This window comes from Falco peregrinus, chromosome 6, assembly GCF_023634155.1.
Source record: "Falco peregrinus isolate bFalPer1 chromosome 6, bFalPer1.pri, whole genome shotgun sequence".
Taxonomy (NCBI): domain Eukaryota; kingdom Metazoa; phylum Chordata; class Aves; order Falconiformes; family Falconidae; genus Falco; species Falco peregrinus.
Window position 1 is genome coordinate 32,956,200 of NC_073726.1, and position 14,592 is coordinate 32,970,791.

At 36.3% G+C, this 14,592-nt stretch overlaps 1 protein-coding gene across 7 annotated transcripts in view; it reads right to left on the reverse strand.

Moving 5' to 3' along the window:
• Positions 1-14,592, reverse strand: part of NAV3 (neuron navigator 3) — a 414,628-nt gene that overhangs the window by 147,318 nt on the left and 252,718 nt on the right. The gene's annotated exons all lie outside the window — the stretch shown is intronic.

Genomic DNA, 14,592 nt, shown 5'->3' on the forward strand with positions numbered 1-14,592 from the left:
ATATGATATAATGCAAACATGCAGATTTTTATGAGAGATGCAATGAACAGAATATGAAATAATGATTATTGTCGTAACCTGTCTCATTTGCTAGAAATTACCTTAGGAATAGACAATGCAGGCAAAATTCCACAATGACTGAATTACTGAAGTCTAGCTGAATTCACACAGAGTGCACCTCAAAACTTTGTGCCTTTTTTTTTCATCAACAAAAAGTATTAAGTATGAATATACAGCTACTAGTTTCTCCAGCAACCTGACTGGGTTCATGGTCTGGCAGTTAGGAATTATTTGCTATACCAGATCCAACATGGACTCAGAAAAACTCCTGCTAAAGAAAGGTGACCCTCCTGACAGTAGTGCTATACAGAGTAAGCATCCCATTATAATTTTCATTACTGTTACAGCAGCACAGGTCATGCACATGATGCATTACCCAGGCAACGAATCAGAGGCTTCATTAGGAAAGCCCTGATGTGCTTAGGCTCACTGTTAAATTCGATAGGATAATGCACCTTCATCTATTAAGGCATCCGAGTCACATTTCTACAACAGAAGACATACTGTACGACAGGCCTAAAAGCTATATGTTCCTTCTGATACCCAACAATGTGTCATTATTAAACAGCAAATTTATGCCTCTAGTCTTTTAGACATTTGCACAGGGGATGTATCAAATGCATGGCCAAGGTATGGCCTCCTGCCAGGTAATTTCAGTTACTATAAACAGGTGCATCCTTTGGGATCCACATAGTCTGAGCATATAGACAAGTGCCTAAGCCAGGTGCAATCACAACATTAAATTCCTTGCATTATTAAGGAAGCAACAGAGAACTGAGTAAGCAGAAACTGATAGTCACATATTGCTTTTGTATCTTACAGTTGTGCATATTCCAGCAATTCTTCTGAGTAGCAGCAGAAACCACAGTGCTCCAGGCCCTGCTTTATAGACTGACAGCACTTACAAGAAGCACCTGGTAGTATTGAGTCTACCAGAAAAGTGTTAAGCAATTTCTGCTAGTCCACTGAAGCAGAGAGCCTGAGTACAGAGCAGATGGGAGGAGTCCTCAAGGGGGAAAGGTCTAACCATACTGGCACAGCAGTCCTGAAGAGGGGCAGTGGCAGAGGGGAAAGCACAAACCAAGGGACAATGTAAGCCTTGAAGGGGATGTGTGATTATTGTTCCCTTACCAAATTAAGCCCCAATAAAGGATTCAGCATTGCCTCTATGCCTGCCAATTACAAATGGCACATGTGCACACAATGAATTTATAAAAAGGAGAGTACTTCAGCCTTAAGAGGGCAGAAAGGAATTATTCAATATATAAAAGCAGCATTCAGTTCTCTGACATATATCTTCACAGTAATGCTGACAAAGTGGGTTTTTTTTCATAGGAACATAACTTTTGTGGGAATTATAATAGACTACATTAGTACCATAATAATTACAGTTTATGTATTTTTATCTATCTAGTAATTACTATATTGTATTTTATTTCACTTACAGCTATCTTAATAACTGCTGGAGTTAAGATGCAAATGTGACATAGGTGGTTTTGCTGAAATTGCTAAATTTGTGACTGCCGTAACAATCCATGTTTTGATGAGATCTTCCACTTGTATTTTTTTCAACATATTTAAAATGAAGGAATCTAGAAATGGTTGGCTGGTTATCTGCATTGACTAAACTAAGAAGTTTGTGAGAAAAATGGTATATCAGACAAAACCTTAGTGCACTTATGTTGTAAAAGGTAAAATGATACACAGTACAATCAACACAGACAGTGAGCTGAAAAACAGAGTGAATAGGATGCATTGCCATAGCGTACCATAGGGTTTCTACCTCAAACACAATTCTGAAGCAACTGGAAAGATCAAACAACTTAATCTCCATGATGTTGCCAAGTTGTTGAAAAGCTAGCTCACTGACAGATTGTACCTTTTTTTCGCTTTTTTTCTTTTTAATAGCAAAAAATACATGAAACACCTATCTGGAAAAGCTTGCTAGAGTGCTTTCCTTCTATGCCTGTAATTGGGACTCCATCCACTAGCAAATTCATGAAACATCAGCCTATAGACTGCTTTCAAACTTTCCAGACAGGCTTGAAAGGCATTTATGGATGTGTCATCATCACTAAAGCAACGTTTCCACTGTAACCAAGTAAATTTGTTTTCCAAAGTAATGTGACAAATGAAAGGGAAAAAGATAATTTTAACAGCTCATAAACCAGGTGCATCAAGTCCCTAACAATTTTGGGTTTTCCTTCTCAATTAGCACTGGATGTGCTGGACCCATTAAAGCTTTGCACGGATGCCTGTTCCGTAAGTGTTGACCCCACTATTATAGATGTGAACTGCAATACAGATGCAGACTACACTTTAGTCTAGCAACTCTTCTAAATGTATAAATCAATATTTACCTGCTGCCCTCTATCTTACCAGATAATTGCCTGTGGGTAGTATTTTGCAATCAGGAAAATAAACCTGTTTTGCTTAAAACAGATAATTTTTTATGCTTACAGATCCACACAAAGATATAATAAATATGTGCCTGTAATAAAACAGCAAATGCATGTTAACAAACCAGACAGTAAAAGTTTAATGCTACAGCATTTAGGACAAGGAAGGATTTATTTGTCAGAGGGCTGGAAAGAGGAATTTTGAAAGCCTCTGGTTTTTAGCTGTCTGCTCCCAAGACCCTTTCCACTGCCATAATACTCCTACCAGCAGTCTTTCCCATCATGGTCACAGCTTCAGTTCCTCAAAGGAGCCATAGCAGTCACCTGCAAAGCCCAGCCACAGCGCATTGGTAGGAAGGGGACATACAAACTACAGGGGGACTAATCTTGACAACAGAGCCTGCAGGAAACTCCACTGCTCCTGGAGCTGCAACCTACCATTGGCAATTGCGGCACTGGACCTGGCCCAGGACCAGACATCATGCTTAGCTCTCCTCTTTCACCTAATGCATAGGGGAAGAGACGGCAGATGCTCCTGGTTAAGCAAACCCCAGTAAGATGTAAAAACAGGTAAGATGGCATATACGCATCTGATCCCAAATCTATAGGAATCACCTAGACTCTGCAAACTGGCTTCCAGGTAGAAATCAAGCCTCATTATTTTCCCTTGCAAAGCAGGGAAACACTAGTCAACACAACAGATATGAAACAGTGATGGTGGATAATTTCTATTGCTGGTCCCTTGGTTAAATGCTGTGAGAGAATGGAATAAACATCCTGAGACCACCCAGAAAAGCAGTTCTGCAGAGAGGCAGTTAGGGTAATATTGAGAAGGAAGGTACAGAGACATTAGAGATTGTACTGACCCTGAGGTGCTGATGGGCAACACCACAGCTGTACTACAGACATGCTGGTTGCAGGAACCAGGACCCTGCGCTATGTGACGTGGCTATGCAGCATGGTCAGTTGCATTGGGGAGCTAAGCACTGTGCTCCACCAAGACAGAGAACTGATGGAGGGCATGCAATTGCAGGCAGGATAAAAGGGTAAAGAAATGGTCCTGAGGTGTAGGGAAACCTAGGAAGCAAATCTAAGCTACCATACTGAAAGTTCTTAAATGCCCTCCCACTGAAAGTGAAATATTCAACTGAAATGGACAAATAAGAACAAAGAAGAAGAGTGAAGGCAAATGACTGCTTGACACTGGACTAAACTTGCCAAAAAGTGTGTCTTGCTGCTATACAAATAGCATAGTATGTCAGGAAAGAAGCAGCTCCTTGAAAGTGTGTGTGCCACCTAAAACTGAAGGATGGAACTCCTACAAACCTGGATACAGAGCATGAATCAAGCTGAAAATATTTTAAACTCTTTCTTCAAAAAGTAACCCATCCAGCATCACCCTGAATATCATCTACTTTTTATTAACAGTCTTTCAAAAGACTAGAAGGATCATGTTACATCATACTGTCATTTTCCTGTAATGTTAAGAGTCACATGATGGTTCTAAAATGCCAGCTATGTGATCTGTTAAAATTAGACAAAAGGCAAAGGGATTCTTAGTATGTAATGTAATTCTACCTTACTGGCATACTTGAACTTTAATATGCTGTTGATCTTATAAAATGCATTTATATCACTAAGGTAACTCCACTCTAGAATCGTTCAAGACTTTTCTATTAGTATGATCCACTCATTAAAAAAATGTTTAAAAAGAATGCATTTTCAATGTAAAAAATTCCCCAGAAGGTCTTGATTGTCCTGTACACAATTTTTTTCTTTTTTTTTTTTTTTTAAACAAGCTCCCTGGTTGTATAATACTCATCAGCTTGCCTGGCAAAAAGTGCAAGAGATAATATTCTGAGGTTCACCTGACTCCAAATCCCAAGTGCGCCTGGAGAGATACCACAGGAAATGGAAGTTTCCAGTCTCCTCACCATACCAAAAAGTCTAGAGAGGTAAAACATCCCTCATTCCTTTACATGGACAGCCAAGAAACACTGAAGAAAAAAATCAAAAAACTTGAATTTTTCCACAAACAATATTTTTCAGACAATTCTCTGGCCTTTTTAGCCCAGTCTTGGTGAATTAATATATGTTTACATCTATGTATCTATCTACATATTTTTTTAAAAAAATGTTATTTATGTAAATGTAAATGTTCTATATGTAGGTGTACTTTGTAGGTATATTTTATAGATGTGTACTTTATATATATATATATATATATAACACAGAATCACACATTTATTTTTGCATTCACAAGAGGAAATGTCTATGGCTTAGGCAGTTCTAGCTCATACCATGTCATCTGTTTTATATTAGGTGGGCATTTCTCCTTTCTGCTCTTTGAAATTCTGGCATCTTATACAAGTCTGTCTTCAACTGATTCAGGCTTCTAGGTATAAGTAATGTTGTGTTTTTAATATTTTCCTTTTGTTCACAGCTCATAAACCAAAACACAGATAGCCCAGTGTTGCATCAACACTTATATTCTTGCAGAACACGGTGACTTGTAATAAGAACGATCCTCCACCACAGCGAGCATACCTTTCCCACCCCCATCCCAGTATTTGTAGTATAGGTATTATGTGGAGTTTAATGAAAGAATATATGGATCACAACATAAAAGAAACAAATAAGATATCAAGTAAAAAATGTACTACTTATCTAATCTGAGTAACCTGACCTGTAGCTCACCTAAAATAATGCAGTCTTTTAAAAACTACTAAATTTTCTAAACAAATTGGCCAAGTGGACAACAGCACGACTAGGCCTTTAGGGACCAATCATACCCTTTTACGACCTTATCTCCATACCATTTATGATCTTGCACTATGACAAAATTATAGTAAATGATCTGTATGTAATGTATGCCACTATTCTTGTTCACAGTTTCACAGAATAAGACTGTAAATTTTATTTCTTTTTTCCTAGGGGGAATGAAAAAGGGGATACCAGAAAGCCTGAGGTTGTCACCTCTTCAAATTTACACTCATTGTCTCTTGAACCTTTTCATAGATTTCCAGAAAATCCACAGGCATGAACATCTTAAAGGATGGCTGCGATTGCTATAAACCTGCATCAAACAACTGCCACATAGTTAAACCTGTTTTTATTGAAGTAATTAAAGTACATTTTTGACTATTTTGTGTGGTCTCCCCATTATCTCTAAAATAGTAAAAAGCTATGCAATATAAAGAAATTACAAGATTCTACCAATATTTCAGCTATGATCCCATAAGCATTTTCAAAAAAGCAAACCAAAACACAAATACATATATACACATAAATATATGTATATAGTGTTTTTCCTAAGCTGCTAATTTATGTTGTGTAATAATGGTGAATTTAAAATATAAAAAAGCTAATTTTTTCATTTCTGTTTTAATCCATTTTTCTTAGGCAATAATTGTCATAAATAGCACCACCTATGCTTCTTTGGAAGTGTACAGAGTCATGATTTTTTTTTTTTTTTTTTTTTTGGTAAATGAAGAGAGAAAGTAATCTGCATAGTAGCTGCAAAATGTTACGTTTTTTCAAAAACTGCACTACAACAATATGTAGTGTATCATATTTGTTGCACAGTCTTTGAAAATACTAAGAGATAAAAGTTGACACAGAGGACTGACAGCAGCAAAGAAAGTAGCAGTAAAAACATAAAACTATGACTTAAATGAATGCAAGAATACAAGGAAAAGACTGAGTCACACCTTGCTATCAAGGAATTAAGGAATAAATAGGAATAAGGAAAGAACTTTTTTCTTCAGAATAGGTAAGAAAATTAATCACAGAACGAAAGAAAGAAGACTGCAATAATGCAATATGGCTCCCATTGCACTTTACCTTTATTTAAATTTTATTTGCCCTATACACAAAATTATACTCAAGCTCAAATGTTTGCAAGACATTAGATTTAAATAGGTGGCAGGCCTTGGAAAGGAAAAAATACATGTACAATGTTGCATACGATCTCATTCTCAGAGAATGAGAAGTATTAATGAATCTCTATGGTGAGAGAGGCTGGAGCAGCAAAGAATGTCTGAAGGGAAAATAACTACATTATAAAGCTTCTATTCCTTCAACAGGTAATATACAAAAAGTTGGATTCAAATGTTACAAGGATGAATGGAACATTTCCCATTAAATTCTCCATGATCTCGATTAGCAGCAGTGAAAATTATGGCCAAAGCGCATCAAAACTGAAATATAAAAAGTAATGATTGGCAAGGGAGGCAAGTGCCAGACAATGAGAATATCTGAAATGCATAGAATGAGAATCATCACTAAACAGAATTAAAACACTCTTTTGAAAACTGTGAGAACAGACAGCATGAAAGGATGACAGTCACATTTTGAAATGCAAACAGAACAAGAGGCAGAGAAAGAAGTATCAGTCTTGAGCAGATCCAGAGGTAATTTATGAACAGGAGAAATCAGCGTAACTATGTCACAGGTATGTTCCAGAAAATGTTCAGACAACCATTAAGTACTTTGCAAAGAGGTAGAACTGTAGAAGATACTGAATGACACACAAGGGCAGGTACCAACCCATAAAGGACAAGTTTTTCAGGATACAACCCACAGAATTATGTCAGAAGGTAAAAGATACAAGCAGTTTCTGAGAAGTTCACAGTGAAATGGTTAAATAGGAGATGAAAACATTAAAAAAAAAAAAGTAAAAGCTATTGAGAGGCTATAAAATACTTTATAATTTATTTTTTTTATATTTTCTATCTATTATGTGCTATATTATATCTATAGAAAAGACCACTTTAGAAACTGAAAATCTGCTTTGAATCCCCTTTTCCCTTCGTACTTTAAGCTTAAGAAATATTAGGTATCTTCTTATCTTAGAGAGGATGGGCTATAGGGAAGGAACATGTGACAAATGCATTTTTGCTATTGCATTATTCTGCCTTTTCTGTGTGAAGTTTATCAGAAAGGTTAGTAATTTGCAATCATCAAAAAGTAACCCTTTTGTGTATGGTATTTTTTAAGTCTCTCAAATGAAACAGAAGCATGTATTATGAAACTTCAAATAATGCTAATGCATTTTTTTCAGACTGCTTCAAACCACAGCCATTAAGGTGAATTTTAGGGGGAAAAAATCGCTAGTGAAACTGTGGCAGTAATAATGTATAATTAATATGTAAGAGGCTATGATGGTGTACTTTTTACAATGTTCTGTCAATATACCATAGATGTAGCCTAGAAAACTCCTGAAACTGCAGTAATTCCCAGCATGTAATGGCAGTTATACCAAATGTGTAAATTAATTTCATAGCTATATGATGCAAACAAATAGCATGTGCAAGAGCCCCTTTTCCTGATGACCTATATAGTGCTTATCACAGGAACAAAACTCCTCTATTTTTCTGTAGTTCATCATTATTAAATATCATTTATTTACTTAGGTACACAATTAACTGATTTAATTGGTACACAGAGATACTATATTCTTTAGTTACTTGGACTTCAGGGCAACAAAGGTGAAGATGAAATAACATCCTTCCTGAAGTTCCTTTCATTGGGAACCACTGAGGACTGTAATGATTACATCTTTGAGGAGCAGAAAGAAATGGGGCCACAGCTGATTTTCAAGATGGAAAGATAGCTCAGTTAAAGTAAAATTAAATCCCTAAGGTCCATTTGAAGGTCAGCTGCTGCAGGTCCTGGTGCAATCACATTAAGCAATTCATTCTGTGTTACCTCCCAGATGCATAAAAATACATCAGATTAGATTAATAGCAGCTTGTTCCCTTTGACACGTAGTAGAAAACAAAGAACAGAAAGAATAAATAAAGCTTTTCCTTGTTTTTCTTTCTTTTTTTTTTTTTTTTTGCAGTCGTTAGATAACAATTCTAGAGTGGGAAAAGCGGGAACTACCTACTTGTTTCCCTTCACTAAAACCAAGTGACTAGCAATTGCAAGAGCTAAGGACAGCAAAGCAACTTGGTTCATCATTTTCACAGAATCACAGAACGGTCAGGGTTGGAAGGGACCTCCGGAGATCATCTAGCCCAACCCCCTGCTAAAGCAGGTTCACCTACAGCACAGAACAGCATTCAGGCGGGTTTTGAATGTCTCCCGAGAAGGAGACTCCACAGCCTCTCCGGGCAGCCTGTTCCAGTGCTCCGTCACCCTCAGGGTAAAGAATTTCTTCCTCATATTCAGATGGAACTTTCTGTGGTGCAGTTTGTGCCCGTTGCCCCTTGTCCTGTCGCTGGGCTCCACTGAAAAGAGCCTGGCCCCATTGTCCCGACACTCACCCTTAAGATATTTGCATACATTGATAAGGTCCCCTCTCAGTCTTCTCTTCTCCAGGCTAAAGAGGCCCAGCTCTCTGCCTTTCCTCGTAAGGGAGATGCTACAGCCTCCTCATCATCTCTGTAGCCCTCCGCTCGACCCTCTCCAGTAGTTCCCTGTCTCTTTTGAACTGGGGAGCCCAGAACTGGACACAGCACTCCAGATCAGCCTCACCAGGGCACAGCAGAGGGGGATCTCCTCTGGTGTATCAGCCACTCCTTCCAGTATAAATATGACAGCAAACTCGCTGAGGGTACACTCTGTCCCTTCATCCAGAGGTCACTGATGAGCAAGTTGAACAGGACTGGAGCCAGTACCAACCCCAGGGGCACACCGCTGGCTACAGGCCTGCAGCTGGACTCTGCCACTGATCACAACTCTGAGCTCTGCCCTTCAGCCAGTTCTCGATCCACCTCACTGTCCACCCATATTTCTTGCCTTTCCATTAAACAAGTAAGACACACGACTATGTACACATACCATTTTTTAACCTATGTCAGTGTAGTGCACTTGGTGTAGACTGTTAAGTTTATAATTTAAACCTTGAGAACACTGAAACAAAGGCCTTTTTCTAAACTGAGAGTGGTGTAACCAAGATTGGCATACAGATTGCCATTACTCTAGCATGGATCTATTTAAAATCATAATCATAACCATTACACTTGCATTACTGTATTTCACACAATTTCCAATACACTTATTTTCCCCTAGTCCTTCTGAGCAGGAGGCAACATGAAACCCAGTTCCTTGCAGACATGCAACTGACTGTAGAAATCAGCTACCTAACTTTGTTTATATGCCTAGGAAAACCAGGGTGCTCTTTTAATATAACAAATTTAACAAAATCCATCTGGACCTCAAACTGTGTTCATCATTCCTGTACGTGATAAAATAGTTTGTCCGTCTTGGGGAATTTTGCTGACAGTTTACTGAAACCAGTTACTGCCTAATCCATAAATGAGACAGAACCTCTTTCATCCACATGTGTTTTCTTTTAGTATCTGGGTGGTTGAAGGATCATCACTGTAGAAAGTTTAGATATATTGCTGTGATAATGGAATCCACTAGCAAAGCAAAGCATAAAAATATAATGTAACCATTGTTGTCATCTATCTGTACTGACACATATAAATAAGGCCACCAGCACTGTATTTTTTTAACTAAATCTCAAAGCTGCAACAAAGTCACAAGAGTGAAGTGCCTACCTCAGATATTGCAGTATTCAATTCCCTCAGTTATACAAGAATATAGGAAATTTTAGGACAAAAAGAAATCAGAAATCACATATAAAACCATTCTCTCCCTTAGGTTACCATTTATTATTTACTGCAGATTTTTCCACTAATCATCTAAATTATGTTAAGAGTTTTTATACTTAGTGGTATGAAATTATAATCTTCCATAAATTCAGCATATTCTTCACAATGAAATTCCACTCACCATAAATCAACTTACTTCCTTCTTTTTATGTTTAATGTGAAATGTTGCTGTCGGCCCTAGCATTAGATAGGCCAATGATACTCTTTCACATGCAGAATATTACTCTCTTTCTGTGTGCACAATCTTCACAATTCTGAGCTTGGTGATGAACAGATTACATGGGATCAGGAATGTTAAAGTATCGCCTCACTGACTAATAATTTTAGATAACTGTGTTAGAGCCTGACGTAGAAAATTCATTATCCTCTTATGCCAACCTTACACTAAGGGAAGAAAGGCTTCTCCAGAAATCAGTTTAATGACATTCCTGATCTGTGTTGTCTCCTGTAGAACACAGTGATTACCTAGTCATCCAAGGACAACTAGCCTCCTGAACTAGTCTTCAGAATTCCATATTTCTGCACAAACCTAATCCTGTCAGTCTCATGATACTCTGGTTATGACCTTCCCTTGGGGCTTCTATTTGTTTACTCTGTAAAAACAGCCTGCTATGAAAGCTGTGGAATCCTAATATTGCTTTTTGTGCCTGTTTCAGCTTCTGTTCACAAAGGGCCCAAACACCCTCTCATTGAAGTTGATATTGAAGTAGGTTTACTTGGGTGGCATGCAGAATGGGCTCAGACCCAGTAATGATCACAGACATTGATCATTACGGAGGACATCAAAACCTGGAAATCAGGATGAGAGTACCATCATTATCGTCATCATCATGAGGACCACTCTCTCTAACTAGGAGAGTGAGACACTAGCCCTGTACATACAAGGACAAAACTTCTTTGGCCTTCAGCAGGGCCTGAATGCTACCACTTCTCCACCCTGACCATCTTCTGTGTGACTTGTCATAGGTACTTCTCTCTGCCATGTACAATCCATATTTTTCTCTGAAACAGTGGAGAACATCACTTTCATATTTGTTTAATAAAGTAAACACAACGGCTTTTTACTCCCTAGGAAATCAAGTTGAAATTGAGCAATATGCTTACTACACCTTAGGTGGAAGCAACAAATAAGATAACATTTTCCAATGGAATAATCTAACTTAAAGTAACTATGATTATTAAGACATCATTTCAAAGACTTAAATTACAACATGAAATATGTTTGCTAACTGAATATTTTTAAAAAGTACGAAGTCTATAAAAAGCATCCACCTTTTTCAGTGTATATGTTTTGATTTTGCTTACATGTCTGTACATATATAAACATGTATATATTAAATGCACTTCAATGTATAAAGTGCTTCAAAAAGACAGCTTTATTTCTCAGGTGTATAACACAGTAGAAATATGTGAGTCTTCAAGTAAAATAAAATACCAATAGGTATAAGAAGAAAACTTTTGCAATACCCTTGAAAATTTACTCAAATTAGGTTTGCCATTACTTAGATTACTTACATTAGTTTTGCCATTACCAAACAAAGAAGAATGTGCCATTCAGGTGTTCGCTACTATATTAATTATCTGGCTTCTGCCCTAATGATAAGATAATTTTTGTTGCTCCTCTCACCCCAAAAACCTGGAAGAACTATTACTAAGTAACAAAGGACCACAGACCAAATTAATGAAATACTGTTATGTGTATTTGCCAAATAATTTTTCCAAAATATATACAATAAGTAATTTGTTGCCTTAAGTTTTTCACATGCCAACCCTTTTCACAGTATAAAATGTTAGAAAACAGAACTTATTAAGAATTTTTAAAAGCATATTCAGAACTGCACAGGCTAATAAAGTGAGGCATAGCTGCACAATAAATCTGTAATAACAAATTGCCTTAAATATTAACATCCACTATGAAAGGATAAAATAGCTTGGTTTATTACTACTACTTTAGGGAAAAAAAAAAAAAAAGTAAAGTTACTCTATTATTGATAGTAGTGAGTTTATTGAGTTAATAATTCCACATAAAGAATGTGAGATTATTACATACCTTAGACTTTATCACTTTTTAATACTCATTGTTCAATGAAAGGGGAAGGTTTAAGTGTCTGTATGAAAATACTTTTTTCCAAAAATACTTCAAGGTCTCAAGTGTCCCATGGAGCAGCCACATAAGTTCCTTAGGACTTTCTAAATCATAAGCGCCTGCCTTGTAAATCAATTAGTCATGTTGGTTCCTTCTGTAATTAATGCTGAGAAATAGTTGTCATGAAAGTGATCATATCATACAAATCAGTCTTGGGAGTCACTAAGATACCTGTCCACATTTCAGACAGCAAAAGGCAGGCAAGATGAATCACATCAAAGGCATCTTTTTTTTTTTTAAATTTCATATTTTGGCTTCTTTCTAAACAGAAGCTTTTATTACTCATTAACAGTTTAAAACTAAAAAGCTGTTTGGGAAATAATTTTGAATTATTTTCCAAAATACTTGTTTTGATGGGAAAAAAAGAATTAAATTAAATTAAATGACTGTTCTGTAAAGAAGGGTTGCTAAGTCCACCACAGAGAGTTCATATTAATGTATACTCGTATCTGCCCATCTACTTGTGGAAAACCTATTCTTCAAATGTAGTCTTTTTTCTTAGAAGGGGACATATAATTTTATGCTAATTTCCTAATATTACTTTGAACTAGTGAAAAATGAAAAAGGCAATTAGTATTTTAAAAAATAATATATATTTCTGGGTTTTCTTCTAAGTCTTGGAGCTCCTTATTCTTCTGGCAGCTCAGAATACTAGACATATTTGTAGCAGAAGACAGAAATCTTTCATGCAGAAGAAAGCTTTTAGAAGTAGGGACCTTTCTTCATCCTGAAAGGCTTTACTGAAAAATGTATGGATAGGGAAATTCTTATTCTCTCAGGCACTACCAGAGTTTATGGTGACACACTGAACTTCTGTGTATGTGAAAGCAAACAAAAAATCTTGCTATCAGTTTAACAGATAAGAAGTAAGAAAGATGGTATCAATCTCAGTGTAGTATTTTTTAACATCGAAACATTTTGCAGATGAAATATAGCTATGAATAAAAATTTAATCAAAATCAAAATTATTTTAAACTCCTGGCATTAAAGTAGAAGGTCTAAAGCATGCTGAGGGAAATAGAAATTTTGTAAAACCAGCCTCAGATGTCACTTTATGAAAGCATGAATGTTGGGGCTCTGGACTTGGAATGACTGCCTTTCCTCATAATGAAGTATATTTCAACATAGTAAAGTAGAAGAGAAGAAAAAGGCATGGAAGGACCATGAGATCTTGGGGAATTATAATGAAAAGAAAGCCTTATAAAAAATGCATCCCCTCTTTGCCTATCATTCCTCAGTCCTGAGCAGACAAAGAAGTAGTGTGCTGTCACTGTCTTCCAAATAGTAAACAACTGCTTTGCTCCAAGCTTTTTTTGACAAACAGAATTCCTTGCAATAATGTTGATATATAAAGGAACACTGTAACTATTTGGTTATTAAAAATTCACCATGGTTAAATAAGAAAAGCAGGAAATGTTTCTGTTCTTTTACTAAATTATAAACACAAAACAATAATGAAAGGTATTTACATGAAGCTGGCTAAGCCTTTAATTCCACTGATTAAAGCAGTGAACACTTGTAGACCTACATTCATAGGAAAACCAATTCATTTCTGAACAACAATATGTTATTGCCTCTTATGAAGTATTAAATTTCTTTCAGAAAGCAGAAATTAAACTTCAGAAAATGTTGAGAGTGGTCAGATTCTTCTAGGATCACACCATAATTCCAGACTACATGTTAATAGTAAACTTGACAGAGAAAGCATTCAAAGACATAAATTTTCAGTAGCAGAGAGAAAAAAAAAAGTGTTTCACATTGTAATGCCCAAGGCAAACACAAGTGTATCTTAATTTTTTTATCAGAGTAACTAAAATGCCATCAGCAACATTTTCCTATAAATATATTTTTACATTTCTAGTTTCAAGACAAAGATTTCCATCAGGCTGAAGTGTGAAAAGTTTTCTCAGCTGAAGAAGAAATATGTTTACTATAAACATGAAAGTGTAATTTAGATATGAATAAACTCAAGAACCAAAATTTCATTACTCAGTCTAATACCTTTAATTCATCCTAGATCATTGACTTATCACACTGTAGACATACAATTGCTCAGTAAGTATCCAAAAATTTTTAAACAAGCAAATAATAAATCAAACCAGTACCAAACCCAAGAAAGCAATAAATAGAACTCTTCATTAAGAACTGCACTTTACATGGTACATAGTGATTATTTTTTTTTTTTTAACTTACCCAATGAAGTATATGTTGCTAATACTCTTTCCATTTAAATGCATATCTCTGTTTAAAACTGATTCTTTTGTCATGGCCAGTAAGCAGCTACCTTCCCAAAATATGTTTTCAGCTTCAGTCTGAAAGCTATGTAATTCTGCAATTAAGGATACTACTGAGTACTTTGCTT